The sequence below is a fragment of the Marmota monax genome, unplaced genomic scaffold (genome assembly GCF_021218885.2).
Source record: "Marmota monax isolate L192 unplaced genomic scaffold, Marmota_monax_Labrador192_F-V1.1 WCK01_AAM20220418_F8-fsc00129, whole genome shotgun sequence".
NCBI classification, from domain to species: domain Eukaryota; kingdom Metazoa; phylum Chordata; class Mammalia; order Rodentia; family Sciuridae; genus Marmota; species Marmota monax.
The window spans coordinates 24,973-38,653 of record NW_026693811.1 but is presented as its reverse complement, the minus strand read 5'-3'; the positions used below and the strand labels follow the sequence as shown (position 1 = coordinate 38,653).

The 13,681-nt window shown below is 34.2% G+C and overlaps 1 protein-coding gene across 3 annotated transcripts in view; it reads right to left on the bottom strand.

The window, feature by feature from the left end:
• The window catches only part of LOC124105151 (plakophilin-4), a 99,592-nt gene that overhangs the window by 72,115 nt on the left and 13,796 nt on the right, over positions 1 to 13,681 (bottom strand). For all 3 annotated transcript variants that reach the window (XM_058584923.1, XM_058584922.1, XM_058584921.1), the window contains exon 2: positions 5,476 to 5,510. The gene's annotated coding sequence lies outside the window, so the exon portion shown is untranslated. The remainder of the gene's footprint in view (positions 1 to 5,475; positions 5,511 to 13,681) is intronic.

The window sequence follows — 13,681 nt, the reverse complement described above, 5'->3', positions numbered from 1 at the left end:
CTTCTTGCTGTAAGGCTTTTAAAGGCTTAAGCTTTTCAAATCAAATTTGTAAAACCTTAAAAATGGGAGAAGAAAAGGCAGTGAAACTGTCTGCAAGCAAATGTCCAAAATATAAAGAAAAATGAGAACAATAACAGATCTTCAATCCTAATTCCTTTTGTGTAGTCCTTTCTTACATAGGAAACCAAGAAAATGAATAAAGACATGGCTTTTGTCAAAAGCTAGCCAAATCAAAGTAAACTGAAGACCTTTTAAATATTTAATTATTTTTCCCATTTATACCACCCCTGCTCATTCTGAGTAGGACTGCCTCATTTTATACAAAGATGATTTTCATAGAACATTTTCTATCTCTGCATGCACAAAACAATAAGCTTTACAGTAAGAAGTAGCAGTAAAACTGTGATTTTATCCCAATCACTAACTTGTCAAGTGCATTTATATCTACTAGAAAAAGAAACGTGAAAGAAATCAGATTTACTCTTTTATTCATAAAATCAATTTTCACTTTTTCTACCCTTGTAACTATAGTATTGTCATGGTTACAATTTAGATGCCATTAAGTATCTATGGCTGAAAAGCAGACAAATGTAAGAAAACACATAACTAACAATTCAGTTAAAATATCAGGAAAGACCAGTTGTGATTGCTTTGTTTGGAAGATAATACTCTCTCCCTTGCCCTCAAAAGAAAAGAAAGAAAATGTATTTCCTAAGTGTGGAGATTGTGTCCTGAGAACAATAACAACATATGCAATTACCAGGGGCCAACTGCAGACACAACTACGTCAAGACAGGTGTATAGCACTTAATTGCTACCTATTTAATTTAAAATATATTTAAAGCTTGTATAATAAATATATTTTCTATATATTTAATAGATTAGTAAGCAGACTGTAGACTACTACAGTAATGAAAAGTTAAAAAAAAACAAAAAAAGGTTATTTGTAATTTAAAGAATATACTATGCACATAATAGTGTAATTGCTACTTTACTATGACAAAAATCCTGAAGATATTGGTCAAATGACTGCAGCTTAGTCAACAAGTGGGTAGAAAGGATGTCAAGGCCCCAGATATTTCAGCCCCTATCACATGTCTTCATAATCAAAGCTCATTTTCTCTGTACTGTAAACCAACACATAATTATACACAGTGCCTGCCTAGCTTTTGGTAGTTAAAAACCTACAACTGACCTCTCCAGCTCAGCGGAGCTAGTGCACAGATTGCTGTGGGTAGAAGGAGTGCTTCATGGAGAAGCCAGATGCTTCTCCAGATCCACTTTAGGTAGCCTTTCTGGCTGGCACTGTATCTCCTTCCTAGTTCTGGCTAATGTTGGACAACTACCCCTGTCCCACCCCCACCCCCAACTCTGCTGCTATTCCAGGAATGACAAAACCACTTGTCCTTTTGCCTAAGCTGTGGGGATGGTGGTAGTTCCTGGGCATCTTTAATTTCTTGGCTGCTTATCACCCTGTAAATCTCTCAGAACTTCCAGCCCACACTGTCCAGTTATAAGTCCTCTGGATCAAATTCCCATGTTGAACTACTTAGCATGGGTTCTGTTTTTCCAACTAAACCCTGTGTGATAGACATAGCTGTTCTTCCTGAGCTACAAAGGACTCCTATAAATCAAACACTAACCCTCCAACAGAAAAGAAAAGGGCAATCTGTAGGATACTTTTACATATTCTAGTTAATTAACGATTGATGATACTAATGAGGGACTACCAGAGTATCAATCTCATATACCTGGAAGGGGGGGAAATTAATACAATCTTTCAGGAGAGCAATGATTACATATAGCAATAGCCTTAACAATATTGCCATGACTTAAATAATTTTCTTCTTAAAAAATCTAGCCTGAGGTAAATCAAAGTAGTTTTATATCTAGGGATATTTGCCAGTTATCTATAACAGTGAAAAAATCAGAAACAACCCAACAGTCCAGTAATAGGGATAGGCATAAATATGGTACATATTTAAAATTTTCCTCTATGATATTTTCCCACTTATTTTGTAAGTGTATATGATTGTTTAAGGCTCTCAAGATGTATTTCTGGGATAAATTGTGCAGAATTAAAGATGAACTTATATAAGAATTTTATATTAAAAGGTAGACATTTAGGATATAATGTCATATGAAAAAAGCAGCAAAGTACTGCATATACAGTATATTCAGTATATTCTCAATTTTTCTTAAAAGGAAAAAAAAAAACCCAAAATGTGTAACATGTTTATATGCACAGAAAGACTAATAATAAGGCTGATTTTTAAGTAATTCTTTTTATACTTTTCTGTATTTTCTAAATATCTTTTGATGAATCAATCTCTCTCTATTATATTTAAAATTAGGAGGAAAATTATTTTTAAAAAATAAAAAAAGTTGAAGTGAAGGCAGCTGATAAGATTAAGATACAAGCTTGGTGACCTCCTCTACCACTGCTCGAAGAACTGAAACTAAAAATTAACCACAGGAAAAAAGGCATGCCAACCATCAGGAAAATATAAATCAAAACCATAACGAGACACTACTTCACACTCATTAGAATGGCTGTAATGAAAAAGATAACAACAAATGTTGGAGAGGATGTGGAGAGAAATCACAACTCTTATGTTACTGGTGGAAATGTAAAATGATGTAGCTCTGGAAAACCAATCAGGTAGCTGCTTAAAAAAAGGAACACAGAGTTGCCATCTGATCATCAATTTGACTATTAGATATATACTTAGGAGAAATGGAAACATGTTCATAGCAGCATTTCTTGTAATAGTCCAAAGAGAAACAATCTGGATGTTTGTCAATTGATAGATAAAGAAAATGTATTATACCTGTCCAACATAATACTATTTAGCCATAAAAAGGAACAACATGCCGATACATGCTATAATAGGAGGGAACACTGAAAACATCATGCTAAATGAATGGAGCCACTCATGTGGTATGATTCCATTTACCAGAAATATCTCAAATTGGTATGTGATTTCTTTTAAGAGTAATGAAAATGTTCTAAAATTCATTGTGATACTTGATGCGCATTTCTGTAAATATATTAAAAACACAGAAGTATTCAGTTTAAATGGGTAACAGTATGGCATGAGAATTATACCTCAATAAAGTTATTATAATAAAAAGAAAAATAGAAAAAGATATAAGGGAAACAAACTAAATTTGCATCACGTGTGTCAAATTATCAATAAAAAGATCTCAAATACTATGGTAAATGTCATGTTAGGCTGTAAAAGTTTTAAGTGCATTGTAAGTCAAGTTAAAAACCAAAAAAACTTCTTGGGAATTTAAAAAAAGCTTACAACTGTGTGTATATACTTCTTCCAAAATATATATTTTGCTACTAAATTAAATTATTTATCTCAAGTATTTCTTTAATACATGCTGAGGATTGGGTGTCTTTTAGGCATTGAGGCAGAAAGAAAAAAAGGGACACTTTCTAAGAGATTAGAATTTAGTTGTGAACCTAATATAACACAAATATTCCTGACAGGGTGAAACAGACTTTGTTATGCATTCATGTATGCATGTATTCATTCACTTGAGTGAACTGCCTAAGGCCTACTATGCACAAAGCCCTTGGAACATTTTGTTGAACAGTGAAGACATGGTTCCTGCCTTCAGCAATGATCTTACATACTATGACAAAGTATGAAAAAACTGTGCATCTCACCTAACTTCCTCTGTCAGGCTCTGTAGGATTTCAGACCATTCTCTCAATACCTCCAAAGAAGAAAAAGAGGCAGCTTTTTCCCTACATACACCCTGAATTTCAGCCTTGCTCTCTAATTCAGCTGTCCCTTACCTACAGCACTCTGACCTATGTCTGAACCACATAATAAAGTATCAATTCACAAGAAACCATCAGTTTAATAGAAGTAATTTTCTTCTCATTTGGTTAAGGGCTTTCTTTAGTAATCACATTTATAAATGTTTGCAGAATGCTCTAAATTGCTCTCCTTTCATTAGCTGAAATCCACACATCCAGACCATCCTGTAAAATTGGCTCTCGATTCTGATTCTTCCAGTTGTTTCAAAGGTACCACTAACTTGCATAGACTGTTACTACTGTCTATGCGACTCCAAACTAAACAACCTCTATATCCTGAGGAATCACCTCCTCCACATGGTCTCACATACCAAATTCTGTAATAAGCTTTCACTTGTTCTTTCTAATCACAGTTTTTCCTCCCTCCAGTTCATAGTTCTGCTTCTCACAAGGAATGCTTAAATTATGTGAATTTTGCTTAAAAGAGTTTCAGGGTCTCCTTATGATCACTGAATCAAGGTCCTTGGAATTTAAAATTTCTACAATCTGACCCAATCACACTTTGCACCTCTAACCATCTCCCAAACCAATTTTAAAAGTTCCCACATGACACTACTATTTCTATTGTCTACTGAGAGGTGACAATGCCTTCTCCACAGTGTGGCCACCTGTGAAGACCAGGGGCACTCCAGGCCCATCGTCTTTGCAGAGCTATTTCAGAAGTGGTCTATTTCTACCAATGTTCCCCACACAATACTTATTTGGCAGTTAATCATGGATTATTTCATGGTCTGTGTTATGCTAAACTGTTATAAGTCTCAGGTAGCTTTTCACATGTCTCTACTGTATCAACAATTTGAATAAACAGTATATTGGGACTAACTTCTTTGTAAAACAGCAGAGTATCTTGTATGTACTACAAACAAAAAATGCAGATAAACTGAGATGCTAGGCATTTGGTGATCTAAGTTTCCCACAATGCAATTGTTTGGAAACTGCCAAACTGTTTAGATATCAAGGTCTACTCTTTAAGGAGGAGAGGAAGACACAAGCCATCACTATCTGACATAGTAACCAGCATGATGAGAGTGCTCAATAAACATTTATTCAATAAAAATTAATAAGACATCAAATATTCAAGATATAGAGAGATAATTTACCTTTTGTATGTGGTGAATTTAAGATTAAAAAAATAATAAAAGAGGTTAAAACCTGCCAGACTATATTTAGACCAAATTAGAAGTTACCAAATATTTTATATGGGGTTACACAAAGAAAATGAACATTTCAAACAACTTTTCTCTGAGTATGAGAAATACTATGAAACAAAAGACCTGATTTGTATAAACGATTTGCCATCTTTCTCAGATTATACAATATCCTATTCTCAAAGTCATCCTCTGTTTCCTTATGATTGAAAATAAAATTTTTAGATGTAGGGTTGATATTAAAAATGGTGCTATATAAGCCTTTAATTTTATAATTGACATATACATATGTATTCAATTATGTTAAATTTTATGTTACAAATATTAAGAATTACTACTTCAAATCAAAGTAGTTCAACACTATTATTATCAACGAATTTGCTTGGCTTACTTTACCAGTAGATAGTAAATTAAAGAGCAGGCTAAGTAATTGCTTTTGTGTGTATATGTAAAACATAAAAATACTTTTATATAACAAAAAAATCATACCTGTTGATCTCCAAGGAAATGACTTCTCAGTTGAGCTACAGAAAAAGAAGGAAAAGATGGAATCTTTATTTTCCTTGTTATAAATTTAACTGTGGACTTGTTTAGCATATAAACATGTTAATTTTCACATTCAATTATATAAAAGTATAAAAACCTCAAATAAAAATTTTAAAATCACTCCTCTAAGTAAATTAATTTTTACAAAGTACTTACCCTTCCATATCAATTTGGGACAAACTATTTTTACTTCGAAATTAAGTCCCCATTATTTTTCTTGAATAAGACAAAATGTCACAACTACATGTGATATTCATGGTACTGAAATGATGTACTGTACTATTTTTGTGATAACGTGAAAATTTTAGATACAACATACTTAAAGAACCCCAAATGGCTATTTAAGAAGTTCATTTATTTTATTTATTTCCAAAGGAAACCATTAGACACTACAATTAACATAAAAGTTAATGGGGTCAGTTTTGAAGCAAATGTTGCCTTATAAAATTAAAGAATTTCACAGAACTTTACATTAAAAAATAAGATCTTACAAGTCAGGATAAAACTTTAGTTATGTATATTCCTTTGCTTATAGCATATGTATTTGAAATTTGGACCTAAAAGCATTTTGGTGTGCCTATTTCTCCCAGCCCTGACCCAATCATTATGGCATGAGAGGAACAGTGGATTAGAACACAGCAACCACAGGCTGGATTATTAAGGATTTGTTAAGTAGATTAAGTACTTCAAATACATCATCTCCACTTCATATATGTTATCAGCTTTAAATTATTCACAACCACCTTATGAATAGGTACATCATTGTATTTATTTTACAAATAAAATACATGCTGGCATCTAGAAATGCTAGGATCAAACCCAGAATGGTGTGATTTCCAGTCAGTGTACAGCAAAACAGGTATGATCCCATTTTTTGCATTATACATATATAGTTATACAATATGCTTAGAAAGAGGTCTGTAAAAATTAAAAAAAAAAAAAAAACAACAACCAATATGAGGGGTAAGAACAGGAGAATATTTTTCTTTTTAAACATTTGTTTAATTTTTCCCCCTGAAACCAGAACAAACAAACTAATATATATTTAAGTATTTTTGGAGTTCTTATTAAATTTACAAAATAGATGTGTTCCTCTGGACTTAAAGATGTACCACATAAAACAAAGGACTTGGATTAGATGAAGGGAAAAGTCCTTTCTGTGCTATATTTCTATTAACCCCTTGATATTTTCCCCAAGTCATTTAAAGGGTTAATGGAACTCTTGCTAGTTGAAAACCCTAGATTAAATCACAACTGCCTGTACTTCAATTTTGTGTGTGATTTGCCTTTTCTTCATCACAGGTACAGCAGCTCACATTCTAGGACCTTGAGCTAGCTGCAGGCAGGGGGACATATTCCCAATGAATGGAGTCAATCAGTTAATGCTAATCTTCTCCAGAGCTCCACTGATGTTCCTTTATCAGATGTAATCTTAACTGATTTCAAAAGGGACTGATGGGTGAAGAAAAGAAAAATTTGGTCAAATATCAGTAATGGTATATTTGTCTTGCTCCTGAGAGTAGGTCACCACTGTCTTTGGCTTCAAAAGTAGTTCCCTACATTTAATTTCAATTCTCTTGAATTTGTTTTTATTACTTAACTCTATTATCTAAATTAGTTTTCTAAGCACTAAGACTGCTATTCAACTGTGTTCCTTTCAAAACAATTATGCTTTATGTCAACATTAAAATACATGGTACATCAAATGCCACCCAGAAATGTCATTAATATGCTTCAAGTTTCTAGGGACTATCATGAAAGTTTATTAATTATTGAATTTGAAACTTACAGAATTTAATGAACTACCTTTACAAGATTTTTTGTCTTTGAAACTGTAAGTCAAAGAATATAATTCTGGCTAATTGCTCAAATTGGGCAGGGGCTGTGGCTATTTTGCTCACCTCTCTATATTAAGTTCTAGTATACTACCTAGCACACATGAATAGCTTAATGTATATATTGTTACAATACAAATTGAAAAGACTTTTGATCACCACAATATAAGTTAATCCTAAGTGAAGAAAATGGGAAGGTTTGGTTACAGTTAATTTTCCCTACACTTTTTTTTGCTTTTGGTTCTGGGGATTGAGCTCAGGGGCACTCAACCACTGAGCCACATCCTCAGCCCTATTTTGTATTTTATTTAGAGACAGGATCTCACTGAGTTGCTTAGCACCTTGCCATTGCTGAGGCTGACTTTGAGCTCACATTTCTTCTGTCTTAGCTTCCTGAGCCACTGGGATTACAGGCATGCTCCACTACGCCCGGTTTTCCCTATACTTTTTAAGGTAAAAGATACAAATCATTAGGAAAAGAAACTAATAATGAGGATGAAATATAAGCAGAAAGTTCCATGGTATATCCTGAAGAGCATATAATTCTGCCCAATTACCTTCACATGAAATTCTACAATGCTGTGTAATAACTGCTCATTATATGTTATTCAGAACAGTCTATTTCCCATTTGAACTACTTACTTTAAATGATTCTCAAATTGTTCTCTACTTTGGGATTCAAGGATTGAAGAACAAATACATGGAATTTTAAAATGTTCTTTCAAGTCACTGAATGCAACCCACTTTTTTTTTTTTTAAAAGAACAATTAGAGGTAGATCCATGTTAGAAACAGCAGAGACAGCTTTGAGTTAGGAATGTAGGCTTATTTCCTGTTAGTTTTTTCTTTTCTTTCTCTTTAAATATCTATTCCTAGAAATACTTCCCCAACTTATACTGGATGTCTACAATGTATCTTCAGGCACTGTGCCCACAAGTGACTCCACCCTGGTTCCGTTTTACTTCTGAAGATGCCAAACAGCTTTTGCTCTAGGAGCTTCCATTGAAATACAGAACACATTTAAAAATACAAGCATTGATCAACTGGGATAACTTTGTTTCTATGGGAAGATATATTCATAATTTCTAATAATTATTGACAACCCTTTAGAATGAAATCTATTCATAAGTTTGGGACTGTCTGGTCAGACAATGAACAACAAAAATTAGCAAATTAACAAATCAAAGCAATTTATTTTAATCTAAAATATTAGTTTAGTTTTAAGGAAGGCATTATGCATTTGTCATAATGTAGTAAGTAGTATAAAATTCCACATACTTCATTCACAGATATAAATGGCCATTTACAGAGGTACAGTGTGTTTGAAAACCCTCCTTATTCTGATAGTTTGTACTATTATGAGTCAGGAAACTTGCCTATGCATACTCCCCTGTAGCCAGAGAGCAAGGGTCCAGAGAGGCCATGTGAGAAGAACATAGTGGTATGTTGAAAATTTGCAGTGGACACAGCTCCTGGACATCCAGATTCAGAATCTCGCTCTTGGGCCTTACTAGAAATTCTATGAGTTGACACCCAATACCTGCTTAAACAGGGCAGAGAGAATTCTATTGTTTGCAACTTAAAATCCTCACTGGCATTATTATTATCACAAAACTAGGAAACACAAACAGGTCCTCTGAATGAGCCCAAGCCTCACTCCTCAACTGCAGACCATATTTCCAACTGCATACTGGATATATAACATACATCTTATTCGACACATTAAGATTCTTTCCCCCAATGTGATTCCTCTTTAGTTATTACCCCCTGGTCATTTAAATGAGGAGCAAGAATCATTTTCCTATTGGTTTTCTCTAACAGTGTGTAAGCTCTGCAAGGGCATCAAAGTCTACAATGTTCACAGATATGTCACCAGAAGCAAAGGCAGTGTCTGGCACATGGCTACTAGTCAAAACACACATGCTTTGAATTCATCTCTATAAGCACTGACATGGGCTGGGCCTTCACCCTCTCAGGGAGTTTTGGCTGGATCATTCTTTCACTCTTTTTCCCTCACTCATCTTCCTGGCTTTAATTTCTCTTCCTTTCAGGGTCTCTTCCTGATACTGCTGCAGTGATTTTTCAAAAACTCAAATCTACTGTCATTATCTTGTTGCTAACACACAACATCTTAGAGGTTAAAATGCAAACATCTTAGTATGGCAAAGATTCAAACATCTTAGATGGCACAGAAGGTCTTCCACCAACTGGCTCCTAGTTTACCCTTTCCCACACAAACCTGCATTCTAGCCGATTCCAAGTACTTGTGGTTGCTTCACACACCAAGCTGCTTCACACTTCCAATGCTATTTTTGGGGTAGAACACGCAGGAACATAGTCTGGAAATTTTTCAGAATTTCTGGAATTCCAGAATGGCTTATGCAGGTGCCAAGTAACAATATACCTGTATTATATACCTACTGAAGTGAATAGTCTAATACAATTTACCTTTATTTTGTCACTTCCTATTATAACAGGAATATCCTTGGAAAATGCTGTACTTAATTAAATCATCCAGTGCAATTTCTCCTTGCCCTAACCCTCAACAAGAATGTCATCAGCTCATTTTATATTAATAATTAATTGGCATGGTGAGAAGTGGGGACTGGCAGACTGAGGTGGAATAGAGGGCTCCCTAATACCTACAAACCTTCTTCTGATGTTCCAAGAACTCATATTACCACCAATAGGTAAATATCATAACTATTTTTGTTTTTTCTATATTTGGAAAATAAGGAGCTCATCTGTTGCTTTTAGTTAGACAAGGATTGACTAAGAAATCCTTTACATTGTAGACTGACTATCAGAACAACTACAATAGGTAGACAAAATTAAAAAAATATGTATATCATGATTATTCTTCCCAAGACAGGTGTGGATAGCTCCTTATTGTTCCATTAGACTAATTAGGAAATTCTAAAACACAAAGGTCAGTAGAAAAAACAGGCAATGAAAGTAAACTGCTTTTCTTGGTTGAAGAAGAGGGGAGTTGAAAGGCCAATGGATGTATCCACCTACCACATTACTGTCCTTAAGGGGCTCTGAGAAGCACTAGCCTAGGCAGTAGGATTTCCTGGCAATAATACTCCGAACGCTATTCTTGGTATTTAACTACATTTTGGGAACCTCTTCACCAACCTAATAAAAATAAAAACTCTTCCCCCAAGTTCATGGTTTTTTACTGACTGGATTTCTCTTCACCATGCAGTCATATCTTGGGCAATTTTCTGTTTGGATAGAGGTTGATGTCTGTCTTCCTAGCAAAGGACTTTTTATCCATTCTCCCTAGCTTTTCATCTGGATAGCCATTCTTCCCCTTTCTTCCAAAGGCTATTTCCAAGATCTCAACTGTCAGGAAAAGTGAAAACATGACAGGAGACCTGTAATTGTAGTTTAGTTATTTTTGTGTGTGTTATGACTTTGCCCCTAACAATGGCATATACTATAATTTGAACCAAGAGACATAACAAATGACACAGGGCAAAGGATCTCTTTTCATAATTATTTATATGATCTGAGGGTGATACTGAGGTTATAGAAAACAGAGAGCACAAGAATTAAAGATGGTGTCCTTCATATAGAATACAGCAGCTGCTGACACAGCAGCAAGAGGACACAAACCTTGAGGTACTGCAGATATTGATTTGCATTGATCTGTGTCTACTGCAAACCCAGTGGAGAGTGTGAACAACAGATGAACAAACTGGACAGTTGTGGGAAGACAGATCTGAATGTCTGGATTGCCAGAAAGGTCAAAGGTCATGTCTGATACACATATTTCTGATACACATGTTACCTGACAAACTTGACCATTCTCTTAGGAATGTACTTTTACAATTTTAGTCTTTAAAGAAATCCCGAGCACAGAGACAGCAAAGAATGGCACATACGTGTAATCTTGGTTTCCACTGGTTGCTCGCAAGCTTGAGTAAGATGCGTGACCATTCACAGAGGTGAGTATTTTTGGTCTATTCCTGACCCTATTTTGTTTTTATGATTTTTTCATTTCAGCTTTCCTTGATGTGACTCTACAATATTTTTGAACCCCTATAACAGCTTTCTAAAATGCATTCCAGGGAAAGTTAAAATGTAAATAAATAACATTATGACCTATCTTCTAAAGAGAAAACTGCTCATTTGATGCACAGTGAAAACATTAAGGGAACAGGAAATACACATCAAGTAACCTTCGTGGGGACTAGTGGTAAATACATATCAGAAGATGATAAATGTTTTTTGACAAAAGCATTTTGTGTCAGTAGTTAGAATTTATGAATAAAAGATTCTGAAGACCATATGGGAAGGGGAAAGATCAAAGAGGATGCAGTATTAGACAAAAATGAGACAAACATCTCCTCTGGCATCCTCATAAATTACACAGGAAGCATGACTTCTGTTGAGGCCCACTCCACAACAGGTGCTCTTACTAGCCAAAGCAGAAGGCAGAAAACAAGGGTTTTTCTAACATCTCACTTGACATTTGAAAGAGTGAAAACAACTGGGAATTATATGTGTCTAGGGTCTGTCAAAATGCTACTGTGGTTCTCATTTCTTTTCTTCCAGAACCCTCCAAAGGTAAAGAAACTAAAGGGAAAACTTTCAAAAATATAAAAGACAAAGAACACATAAACATAATCTTTTTTTTCAGAAATGAATAAAACAATTTAAATATTATAATTTTAAATAAAGCTGAAGCTAGTGAGGAGTAGGAAAAAGTTCCTATTTTTTCTACTCCATGAGATTGAGCAGAACACTAACACAGGACTAAGTTGTATAGATCTATATATAATAAGACACACCCCAGTATCCAACCCTCATTCTTCATAATTTCAAATCGTTTGGTTTATGATATGATATATAAAATTTAATTTTGCACATTACTTAGGATTTAAAAAGCTTTGAAAACTCTACAGAAAAAAATATTTTTAAAAGGAATTTTGAGCCTATTTTTTTTTAACTTTCAATTTAACTTTTTAAATTTACTTGATAATTTAAATGGCCCTTGGGAGACGTTTGTTTATTAGCCAGATTAAAGTTTGAAAATGCACAGAGGAAACACTCTCACTTTTTAACAGAGGAGTCAGAATCATGAAAATCACATGCAGGAATTTTTCTTACACATATAGATCATGTTCTAAGCCTTAATTTTTGATTAAATATTTTTACTGGATAAGTTTAGATATGCAAAAGCATATGATTTATTCACATGCGATTCTTTGCTACTCATATAAAAAGATACTATCAAATTTAGTGTGTATCTAAAGAATGATATTCATTTACTGTCACTGCTTACCTTGAATAAGGATTTATTTTTAACTTTTATGAAGAATGAAGTTAATTTCTAAGAAAAGATCATTCCAATTATGAAAACAAAAAGAAAACATAAATTTCTTCTTTTCTTTCTGGAAATTAAAAAAACCTATTTTTATTATAATAGCATTTTTGGCTCTTTATTCACAGGTAAGTACCATAAGAAGCTGTTTTAGTGCTAAAGCAGGAGTGAATTCACAAGAGGAATAGCGTACAGATCTAGGATCATCAATAACTGTCCACAAAAAGGAACAGATCCATAAGGATACAGTCAATATTTGGGAAAACACATGCTGCATTTCTGTGCAAGAAAGACATTTGAAAGCTAGGGGAGTGTTTTAGAATGTTTTAGATCCCTTCTGAAAAACTCTCATAGATTCCTAATTTGTCCCACATACCCTTACCCACCCTAGTTTCCTTCTCTTCTTTACTGCACCCCTGCAAACCCCCACCAAATGTGTAGAATTTTAAACTACCAAATTGGGGAATGAAACCGAAAAATGCTTATTAGAAAGAACAGATAGAATGATTATAATGAAAGATCAAGGAAAAGTCTTGTGAAACAGGTACCTAAAAACAGTACTGAAATATAGTGTGTGGGGGGTAGGTTCATAAACACTGTTCAGTGAATGAACAGGTACCCTCCATGACAAACTGACAAGGTGATTGGTTGGTCAGGACTCTCTTAAATTTCTAAGTTTAGTGTCCTGTATCCCTCTTGTTAGAAATATGAATCCAGAGGAGTAAGAATTCATAACATGACAGAGAAGACTGTTGAGTCGCTTAATCTTTCTTCTCCCTTTTTCCCTACTTCCTCATTCACTGCCACAATGAACCAGTGGTATTGATGGAAAAGGTATTGTGGAGGATTTGGAACATACTGTGTAAATTCATGACCTATACAATTTAAAAATCAGGGGGAATGAATGGTCTTCTTTATTTAATCTTTTGAAAAGAATATCAGATTTTAAATAAAATCCTGTAATTTTAAGAAATAATAATACT